Source organism: Oculina patagonica, chromosome 4 (assembly GCF_052425735.1).
Source record: "Oculina patagonica isolate OP01 chromosome 4, crgOcupat, whole genome shotgun sequence".
NCBI classification, from domain to species: Eukaryota; Metazoa; Cnidaria; class Anthozoa; order Scleractinia; family Oculinidae; genus Oculina; species Oculina patagonica.
In genome coordinates, this window is record NC_135761.1 from 33,787,908 (window position 1) to 33,799,378 (window position 11,471).

General features: G+C 37.5%; 1 long non-coding RNA gene across 1 annotated transcript; it reads right to left on the minus strand.

Annotated features, from left to right (window-relative positions):
• Nucleotides 1-4,462: 4,462 nt before the first annotated feature.
• Nucleotides 4,463-6,747, minus strand: LOC144648574 (uncharacterized). The gene is made up of 3 exons (XR_013569711.1): nt 6,334-6,747; nt 6,173-6,247; nt 4,463-4,788 (listed from the first exon to the last, which is right to left on the minus strand). It is a non-coding gene; the product is annotated as an uncharacterized LOC144648574 (long non-coding RNA).
• Nucleotides 6,748-11,471: the final 4,724 nt, after the last annotated feature.

An 11,471-nucleotide genomic window follows, 5' to 3' on the forward strand; every position in this document is an offset into this window, starting at 1 on the left:
CTCGTTGTGATCGCAGGGACTGGGTTCTAGGAGATACAAATTTACTTTTACATGAAGTACAAGGTGTAGAATTCGTCATTTGACTGCGCGGTGAAGGAGGTGTGGATGTGAACTCAACTGAGCTGATTTTGCTGTGTTTCTGCGTTCAGGTAAGAGCTAATTTTACAATATTGTCTCGTATTAATGCGCCTCAACATGTTTCAAACACTGCTTAGGCTTCGTATTTTTAAATAAGCCTGCGGACTCGAAAAGTATGCCTTCCAGATGACCACACGTGCAGAGGAGGTATCAGTTATTTTTGCTGCAAATTTCAGGACTTCTGTCGTGTCACCAAACCAAAAGCAGTCATTTAACAACGCAAATTTTAGTATCTGTACGCTATCTTTTTGATGTAGGACTTATGAAACAGATGTTCACAACTTTGCTCGCACTCAGGTAAAGGATTTCATTGAATAATTTACGGAGCAATTGCAGAATACCCGGCCCAGCCAGAGCGTAAGTCGAATCTACTGCTCCCGTGGTCCCGCAGTGGTAAATGATCTAGCGCCCAAAGGAGACTAATGTTACGCGGGATCTGGAAACGAGTTTGAATCCAGTCCATTTTGTTCGAACGGCGGGAAAACGAGGGAAGGCGCTTGCAGGACTTTCAGATGGCTTTTCCATTGACTATTTACTGTCTGCTTTATATACGGAAACGACGCAGAATGAATGTAAAGCAGGCAGATCGTGTAAAATACTGGGCTTTATACTTCATCTTTGCAGTCCACTTTAATTCATTTTAAAGGGAAACATCGCGAGATCAGTAAATCCAAGAAAAGTGACGAGTCAAAAGTTCATTGATAAACGAAGTTTTTGAGGAGCAGAGGAAATAATTTCTATCCTGACGGTGGCTTTCTTTAGTGTAGAAAACTTCCAACGCAAGAACAAGGGCTGTTGATAAATAAAGTAAGTGAAACTCAAACTGAAATGTGTAATTTTGATCGTATTGTAAGATAATTTGCGTTTAAAACAGTGACAACGACAACTTCATTGCCAAGAGGGAGTTAACAGATGACAGCTAACTCGTGAACGGCATCTGATCTGCCGTTATTTTTTTTTCCTCTTAAGAAACCAAACAATGCGGTCGAGGTTAGAGTGGAAAAACGGTCTGGGGAAGGAATGAAGCTAATTTTGGCCGTTTAAGCGAAATATGAACACTATACGCAAGCATCTTACTGTGTAAAAGTGGCAGAAAATTTTATTTTGCTCAAAAAAAATATTTTGCTTTCAAGTTCCGAGACTTTTGTAATAGGCTTTGATACAAGAAACCCCATTTTGTGATAAAAGTTTGAACATCCAGGAAAAACATCGTGAAAAGTAATTCTTATTTAAAGTGGCAGCGCTCAACACTAACACGACGAAGGCCTTCACTGTTGTTTATAAACGCGTCAATAATTACTTTACAATGGCGTCTCAGTTTTCTTAATTTTGTCAATTACTTTGCGAGTGTTTGGGTCTGTTAATTGCAACCATGTAAAGCTAAGAAATTTCTTCTCTTTTTGAGGTGTCTTTAGATTACATTGCTATGATATAGGAAATGAAAAAGATAGAGGAAACTACGCGCGTGCAAATATTTTTGGCAAAAACGCAGAAGACTTAGTTGCCACCTAGTTATCTCAGCACCACTTATCAGAAACGAGTTCGTGATACAGCAATCGCTTTAAACAGGGTTTAGAGGAATAAATAAAGAATTAGATGAGAATGAGATCGGTAAAATAAAAGTGGCAAGGCGTGCGAAAATGACATGGGAAAGTGTAGCCAATAGTTGCATCAAGAATAAGCGCTTTCATAAGTCTTAATACACATATCATGCCACCATATGCATGAGGCTGGCGCTTTATTATCGTGCGGTCAAATGACATTAACGCTTTTAAAATAATTTGCCTTTTGAAAGAAAACAAAAGATAATATCAGTTCACTCTTAATTTTCTTGATATGAAATCGATAAAAAAATAAGACTTAAAATTAACATTGTATATATTTAATGTACACAATCATCCTAATTACACCTGTACATGAATATTAAGTTATAATGTAAAAAGCATAAGATACAAAGTTACGTGGAATTCTTGTACAATGTAAATGTAGCATACTTTTATATAAAATTTGCAATATACAAATCTTAAAATTTGTACCTTCCAATAATATATATAATATATATATAGCATTCACAAGTGAGATCATTAATTTAAGATGTATTTACAGAGCATAAATATAATGGATACTAAAATAAGGTAAAATAATCAAATATTTACAAAAGTGCACATATGTTAAAACGCATACACTCTACATGTATCATTTGTGAAATTTACAATGTACCATATTCTAAAAACAGTTATTTGGAGATTTTAAAAATCACCTTCAGATGGTGATTTGTTTGTTGGGTTATTTGTTTAACAAATAACCATAAAGCTGTGCTATGACCATCAGCCCAGTAAAAATGCTGAGTGGTGCAGTTACTGGGGACTCCAGTAACTTGAACATATACTGAATGCCTTTAACATTTTGTGGGAAAATGGGCCACTTGACATGCCCCTGCTCCCCTGCTACGCCCGGTAAGGCAAGGACCTCTCGGCCCTCTCTCCTTATATTTAAACACATTTTGACTGGGCTGGACCATTGGTTGCTATGCAAAGCAACATTAAGTATTGTTGGTTTTCAAGAAAGTACAACCTTAACATTACAATAGTAGAATGATCTGAGCTGGGCTCAAACATGCCTTACACTACAAATAATTTCACAAACAAAGTGGCACTAATGGCACACCTCTTTTAAACAACAATTTGATTCACTGTTTCCTTTTTTTATGCTGTTTTAAATTGTCAGCAGAAACAACTAACTTTTCAGGACCTGTTTCTGCTCACATAACTGAAGTAAAAAACACACTAAAAGGTTTTTTTGTTAACAAACCTTTTGATCAATACTAATAATTATACAAGATGTGACATAATGATGATGGCTTGTTATAGAACATTTTCATTTAGTGTATGTTATCTCTCTATTACTTAGCCCATAATAGTTAAGCAGGGCTTGAAAAAGGTGTCGTCTGGTTGTTCAAAACAACCAGATTTTTGTGCGGGACTAGTAATTTCCCATGCTTATGTGCCCAGTGGGCAAGGAGGTGGGCAAGTTGTCTGCCAACTAAATCATACTGAAAAGTAAACTAAGACAAGCATACAACTGCTCTGAGCAAGCTAATTATTGAGGTTTTCAATGTTTTAATGTGGAGATGAAATATGTCATCAAAAATGGCAATTATTTATGAATTAAAAAATAAAGCAAAAAGTGCAAGCAATATTTTTTCGTGGTCATTTGTGTAAAATATCAAGGGATCTCTGTAAATGCAAGTTTCAGGTTGTCTTTTAAAAAAAAAGAAATCATTGAAATGGGTCTACTTACTTCCCCCCTCAGAAACCACCCTCTCCCTTAAACAATGTGAACCTTGCCTGCACACTTACCTTTGTATCCTGTTTGAAGTGGTGAAATGGCTAGAAACAATCATGAGAGCATCAATGTTTTAGTAGTAGATAAAATATGAGCGGGAGATCTGTATGGGCGGTTACAATGGCGAGCCGATAGGCGAGCCATAGTAAACACCCATACAGATCGGACGCGAATATTTTATTCTACTTGTGAAATGAAAACAATAAATTGAATGCAAAGTATTGTTATGCGAATCAGTAGAGATCTGTATCAAAAGTTAATGAATACAAATTAGCTGAGCAGGAGTCTGTATCAAAAGTTAATTCTATTGTTTGATTTGTATTGGGGTTTACAGTTATGTACATGTGATCTGAATAGTGTGCTGGGATTGGTTTGCACCCTCATGAATAATTAATGAATTTTACAAGGTAAGATAATTGTAAATTTCAATTAATGGCCAACTCAAAAGAGAGAGAGAGAAACCCAAAACATAACTGATACAAAATAACAACAGTTCGTTTACGATTTAACAAAATTCTTTCCTCAGAATGGCGAGAGTCAATAATTACTTTACAATGGCGTCTCAGTTTTCTTAATTTTGTCAATTACTTTGCGAGTGTTTGGGTCTGTTAATTGCAACCATGTAAAGCTAAGAAATTTCTTCTCTTTTTGAGGTGTCTTTAGATTACATTGCTATGATATAGGAAATGAAAAAGATAGAGGAAACTACGCGCGTGCAAATATTTTTGGCAAAAACGCAGAAGACTTAGTTGCCACCTAGTTATCTCAGCACCACTTATCAGAAACGAGTTCGTGATACAGCAATCGCTTTAAACAGGGTTTAGAGGAATAAATAAAGAATTAGATGAGAATGAGATCGGTAAAATAAAAGTGGCAAGGCGTGCGAAAATGACATGGGAAAGTGTAGCCAATAGTTGCATCAAGAATAAGCGCTTTCATAAGTCTTAATACACATATCATGCCACCATATGCATGGTTTGCACCCTCATGAATAATTAATGAATTTTACAAGGTAAGATAATTGTAAATTTCAATTAATGGCCAACTCAAAAGAGAGGGAGAGAAACCCAAAACATAACTGATACAAAATAACAACAGTTCGTTTACGATTTAACAAAATTCTTTCCTCAGAATGGCGAGAGGAAGTCATGCAAGACAAAATAAAATTGAAAAGATTTGCTGCACCGGCTTTACAACAAAAATTATAAAACTCTGTTGGCTGATATATGGGTGGATGTTTCTGTTTTCCACAGTGGTGCTGAATGACCTCTTGTAGTCTTGTTACTTCGTCAGCATATTTTTCCCCTAAAAGAAGTGGGTTTGACATAGAGAAATGTCAGGACTTGGTGAATTGAAGAAAAAATAGGCATGAATTGGTACTGTTTACCCATTTTAAACTAAATAATCACACGCGTTTTTTCTACAGTTTTTGTTTTTTGTACAGTTACTAAAGTTTATTCGCTGAAATCAGGGGGGGGGGGGAAGAAACGAGGTCTGGGACCGAGTAGCGATGCTCTCAAAACTTGCAAAGCGATCAATTCACGATGTAGTCAGCGGTGTTTGGACGATAATGCAACAGGCAATCTTTTCCCGCGAAATGGAAGCTGCTATGACGTGGAATCACTTATTATAAAGGGGTTCAATTCTCTTAACTAAAAATCTAAAAGCAGCGTGTTTATCCGAAAATTTCGTCATTGTGTAGTTTTAAGAACGCAGAATTTCGTGATGCCGTGCTACTTTTCAGTGCTAAAATGCAAATGTTTGTACCAAGATTTTCAACTGGCCCACATGGGGATTGTAAATGAAGTAAAACAAAGAAAGACCAAGTCAATAAACAACTTTGAAACAATAGAGCAAGAACAATAGCTCCGACCAGCGCGGGAATATTCGATCGCCACGTTTTCATTACCATTCCCGTGATGGTTTTATTTCATAACAAACACCACATATTGACACCAAGAACCTTTCCGGAGAAATTTTCGCTGCTTTAAAGACAAAACTTAGAAAGTCTTTTTTATTACTACATATATAAAAAAATCGAACTCTCTCACTGGTCCCATGTTGTTATTGTTTTGGCAAGTTCACAAAGAAAGGAGCTGCTCATGCGCTTTAGAGACATCCGCTGACTACCGCCCCGATGATTGCTTTGCAAGTTGTGAGAGCATCGCTCAGATTTCATATAAGAGAATGTATGGGAAGTTGCTTCCCCCCCCCTGACTGAAATTCTTAAGACTGGCATATGAATTTTGTTTATTCACACATCAGCTTAGAGATATATATAAGGTCGTACCACCGAAACGTTTTTATTAAATTTTTATGCCATCTTGGCCAGAAGTATATACCGGTATATATATATTTTAAATTTATTTGAACTGCAGGTCCACATTTGAGCAAGCCAAAATAAAAGAATTTCCCCGAATTTGTCAGTTTCAGGTAACAATCAACAACATTTCCTTCCGCAATATTGAAATCAGGGAAAGATTTCCGCACAGCCCCCTGCATTAATTATGTATGCAACTATTTCATACTATCACTATACATAAACAGCAATCATGAAAAGAACGAATCACTCAGAATATTGTATGCATAATTAATGTAGGGGGCTGTGCGGAAATCTTGCCAAATTTACGCCTACAAAAAATAAACGTAAGCTTAATGAAAGAAACAAAAATATTTCACGCTAGCCTACCGGTATAAACTTTCAGAAACTCCTTGTCGCTGGTATTTGAAGGCGGCGCCGGCAGCACTACTTCTGGGAGCTTTTCTGTGAGCTGTAAAAAAAGCTTATCGTTTAACAAAAAGGATAATAACAAAAATAATTTGACAAATTGGAAAAAGATTTGAACCTACCTGCCTCACTTGACGACACCGCCAGACTTTCACCGAGTGGATTCTTACTCGTTTCCCTCCTCAGCTTAGAGTAGCATTTTCTGCAGTTAAAGTCTTCTCCTGCAGACCGCACATAGGGACTTTTTGACCGTGTTTTCCCGCAGGTTGCACACTTGTTTCGATACATTTTTGTGCATATAATAACAAGCGAGAGATAGAAAGTCGCTTCCCTGCTCGCTCGCTCGAAAAGCGAAAATCCGACAAAAAAATTTTTTCCCGCCCCTAAAACACCCCGTGCTAAATATTTTCCCGCCATTCTGTGGAAGAGGACGACGCCTGAAATTGCTACATTTACCTAAAACTCTAGAACAAGTGATCAAGCAAAGACAACTAGAAATCGCCCCTTCGACCGCCATCTTTGTTTATACATTTTTATGGCGCGCGCATTTACGGGGATCTGGGAACAAGGGGAGCAATTGACCAATCAGACAATAGTCTCCTTTGTTGATCTAGCGATTTTAAATGGAAGGGCGGTAAAACTAGTGTCCCGCGCTCCCGAAGTCGATGAATAATTAAAGGAAGGGCAGTTAAACTACTGCTCCCGCAGTCCCGCGCTCCCGAAGTCGATGAATAATTAAAGGAAGACTAAGTAAATAACTGCTCCCGCAGTCCCGCACTCCCGACGTGGAGGAATAATTAAATAATACGCATTTATAAACGCCTGACATGTTTTATTTGTTTACAACAGTACAATATCATGTATATATATCAACTTGAACTTATTATATTATTTGTTTTAAACTTGATCAGAAATACTAAAATGGATCAATTGCATGGAAATATACAGCATTTTTCAAACTACTACACATTGTTTGCTAAAAATGAATTGAAATTGTTTAATGTCTTTTACCATGTGAATTCAGTTGTGTGTCAAAGAAGTCAATATGCTTTGTGTTTAGAAACACTCGGAAATGCTATGTAGCAATACAAAACTCTAGGATAGCAATGAAAGTGTATATATAACTTCAAATCAACTGAAATGAGTGCGTACAAATCCTTTTTTCAGTTCTAAGATTCGAATATTTGATTATGTATACGAGCGATTCATTACGCAATTCTAAGATGCGAACATTTGATTATTTACGCAACAAGCGTCTACGATGAAATGTGGTTGTTACTTTGCAAATAGGCTCGCATCGGGCCAGAAATGTCACTGTGAATGGCTTTGGAAAAGTCATTATCAAACTCTGTATCACTCATAGTAGTGGTGGATGGCCATGGATTTGGCTTGGACTTGATGAAGACCTTGCACTTTCTGCGAGCTCTGGGTACGTTGAATTCCACCAGTCAGCCAAACCCGTCTTCTGTTAAAAACTGCATTGCGGTGGTGTATTCTGCCTCGGCGATATGTTTGTTTGATCGTTTTCCGTGCTTAAGGTATCAGCCACCGTTAAAAGGTGCAGTTTTTCTAAATTTGAGATTTTGTGATGTTCAGATAAAGCTCTTCAAGGGCGTTCTTTTACAAAAAAGTTCACAAAAAATCTTATTTCTGCGCGAAGTTATTGCGCGATAAAGTTTTTGCAAGGTTAATTATGTTAATTGCCCGTTGAGATGTCCTGTCAACGCGTCACGAAATCCCAGATCCATTGTTCACGCAAGAACATATTTGCAAGAACAAGCGGTAAAGCGCCGAATGCGGGCAGTCGGTTTCCGCGCCAACAAATGAAAGCCGATCGTAAATTCATGTTGAAGAACCGGTTGAAGATCAAGAAAGTGGTCACACTGAATAGAAGACGCGCTACTGTTCAATGGAAACAGACACGGGCAGACAAGGAGGCAAGCGTGGCCGAGTGGTTTGGGGCGCTGGTGTTGTAATCCGGAGGTCCCCGGTTCAAGACCTGCCCAGTGGCCACTAGCTGGATTTGTTTCTCAGTTGTCTCGAGTCCAATCCTCGATCACGCTTTGTATATAGCCGATTGGTCTGCCTCCTGCCAGTCGGGATTTTTAACCTTGTTATGTTCATTTAAAAAAAAATATTTGTTTCCTCTGTTTCAGTGGCATGTCTGTAAACTAGCTATCTCGTAGAGATATGAAGCTAAGTGCATGACCACTATAAACACCATTTATTTTTATTATTTATTTTATAAGACAAGCATACCGGTAAATATTGAAATAAAACGACAGTGACGGTGGATACGGCCTGCCTTGTGAAACATTTAGGGTTTACAATCGACGATATTTGTTGTCTGAAAAAATGTAAGCCTTAAATCAAATTTATTCTTACCCAGCTAGAACTACTAGTCTCATTTCGGCAAGCCGGTTATCTTTTATGTTGACCGAACGTTATTTCGAGGCTTCACCTTCACTTTCAGCAGCAATCGCCGTTTGTTAGCGGCTTTGTCGCGCTTTCGATGAATCAGCACACAACCAAACTCGAAGCATGTCAAATTATATAACATAAATGCGGCTCCGTATGTGGAGCGAAAATTTTGAATTTTCTATAAACTGTATAAACCTCGATTTGTATCCGGTCAGAAGATAAAAATATATCGCCACGTTCCGCGTAAATGTTTTGCCTGTTGAATGTAACCTGTCAAGCATCTATTGTTAGAGAAGGATGACCCTTCCTGGTAAGCATCAACCTTGACGTTCCAGGCGTTATAATCCCATTATGGGTAAGACTCCGCAAAAAATATATTTCGCTTTTTTCTCGGAAAGAAAATTTCGACAAGTTGAACGTACGTTTTTTACTCCAAGTCGGCCCCCCCTGAACCGATTTGGCTGAAATTTGGCCAGCTTATTGCCAGATAGTTTTTCTCCCAAACCGTGTCTGCGATTTTTGTTTTCTTTTCTTGTTTTCGAATAATTTATATTTTTCCACAGGAAGTGGCGATGATTCGTCTCCCCTAACTTCATCTGCGCATTACAAAAGAACAAACGCACTTGTCAAAAATCTGAGACACGGTTTTTTAGAGAAAGGTGTTAAGAGGCAAACGCGATGTTTATCGTTTTCTTCCGCTTATTTTCGGCGGGCCTGGAGCTTGATTTACACAGACATATACTTTCGCAAAAACGTCTCAATTTTGCGTTTATTTTAAGTTTTCGTCATTTTTAAAGGAATAATTCATAATCTGGAACTATTAAGCTTTCAGAAAATGTGTGGTTTGTAGGGGTTTGTATTAAAAACAAAAGCGCTGGAGCGATCCGGGCGCGGATGGTCCTGAAGGGTGGCTGATACCTTAAAGCTTCTGTATGTGATGACTGGTCCCTGAGCTACGAGAACCTGGTCTTGAATGGTCTGGATGGTAGGTTGATCAACTGTTTTATCGCAGGCGGCGTTTGTTAACTCTTTTAAGAACTAAATTGAAAAAGACAAATTGTTTATGGTTATTTAGAAATAAATTGAACTTTTTGTGCTTCAACACTAATGGATGTTGAAAGTTAAGTTAAAATCTTCAATTAGGCAGGACTAATTGGATGATATTCGTAGAAATTAAAGACAAAATGAAGTGCAAGTTATGGAACTTCTTATTGTTCAGTTAATTATAGGTGTACTGTTTTGTTCTGTTCCTTGATTAGAAATCTATTTGACTGGAATCATATTTCAGACAAACTAACTGAAAACCAGATTATAGAATTAAAATCTTATTACCATACATATCATAGAAAGTGTTGGGCTTACAAACAGGCATTGAAACGCTTCAAAAAATGGAAATTATTGGGGAACTCATTGTCTATTGTCTTTGCATCCGGCGGTCTCGCCTCAAGTATAGCTACTGGTGGTGTTAGTTTGATCGCCATAAGTACATCAGCACTTTTGATTTAATGAGAGGCGGTGATTACAAGCCGTCTTGTATTCTCATCACAATGAAGAACATTATGTTGCAGACAACAGTCCTATTGTTGATAAGTACCTACTAAAATATGATGAAAAATTTTCTGGTGCATGAATGGCATCAAATTTGTCCCTTAGAGCCTGGGTGCCAATATCAAACCGATTTCCTGGTAAATTAATGAATCGTGTCAAATGTGTCTCTTAGAGCCTGGGTGCCAACATCGACCTGTGAGGAATTGGCAAAAGATGTTCTCCAGAAACATATCTTTATGGCATTTACTTTTCTTAAATGGCTTGCCTGCTTAAAAAGATAGATGGAACAAATCACACAACTGATAAAATGAAGGCCCTGGCAGTTAATTGGTCATGTGCCGAGGATGACTGTTAATGAACACCCAACAAAAAAAAAAACACTAGTTTAATGTGGACCCTGGAGAAAAGGCATAAAAAGGGAAGGCCTATAAAAACATGGAGACAATCTGTGGAGAGGGAATGGGGGAGTTGGGTTTAAAGGCTGGCTGTATGCCAGTACTTGTGCTAAGAACCGAAGAACTTGACAAAAGAGAACACAAACCCCTATTTCTCTCGTTAAAAAAAAGACATCATGATAATGACATCAACTGCATTGAACTCTGTAACTGCTAGTTACACTGTTATAACCAAAAAGTTAAAAGTTAGTGGTATTATCATCAGGGTTATTGTAAACTGTGCTTTCTGCAAATATTGTTTAAACACTTCTTTCAAGGTATTTTTGATTGATTTTAACATGGAAAATCTTGGTATTTCTTTTGGTGTAGGGGAGTGCTTTTTCTTCAATCCCCAAAATGTTTCCCCTTACAGTTCAAATAATTATAGGGAACTCATATGACATATATTAAAGTGTATATGAAGCGAATTATTTTTCTGTCGTTTTTAGTTCTTCAATATGTATATAAAAACACTGTAAACATTTAGAGAGATGGAGATAAAAAAAGAAACGAAAATGAATTGCTATAATTTTCAAGTAATGTTACAGGACAGGAGTGAATGAATGAATTTAAATGAACTGAAACTTTTGCTAATTGCATGTATACAACCCTCCAAGTTTATTTTTTTCCTTAGTGGCCTTAGTGGTTTTTTTTTCCTTAATTTTCGCCAGTGAAAAATTTTAGTCACCAAATTAAGCTGATGCTTTCAATCTTTCCTCCCAATTTTAGTCGCCAGGCTGGCGACCTTGGTTCAAATTTAGTCGCCAGCTCCAAAATTTTGGTCGCCATGGCGACTAAAATGGTCTTAACTTGGAGGGTTGGTATACAGTGTATACACAATACAATGTAAGTCATTG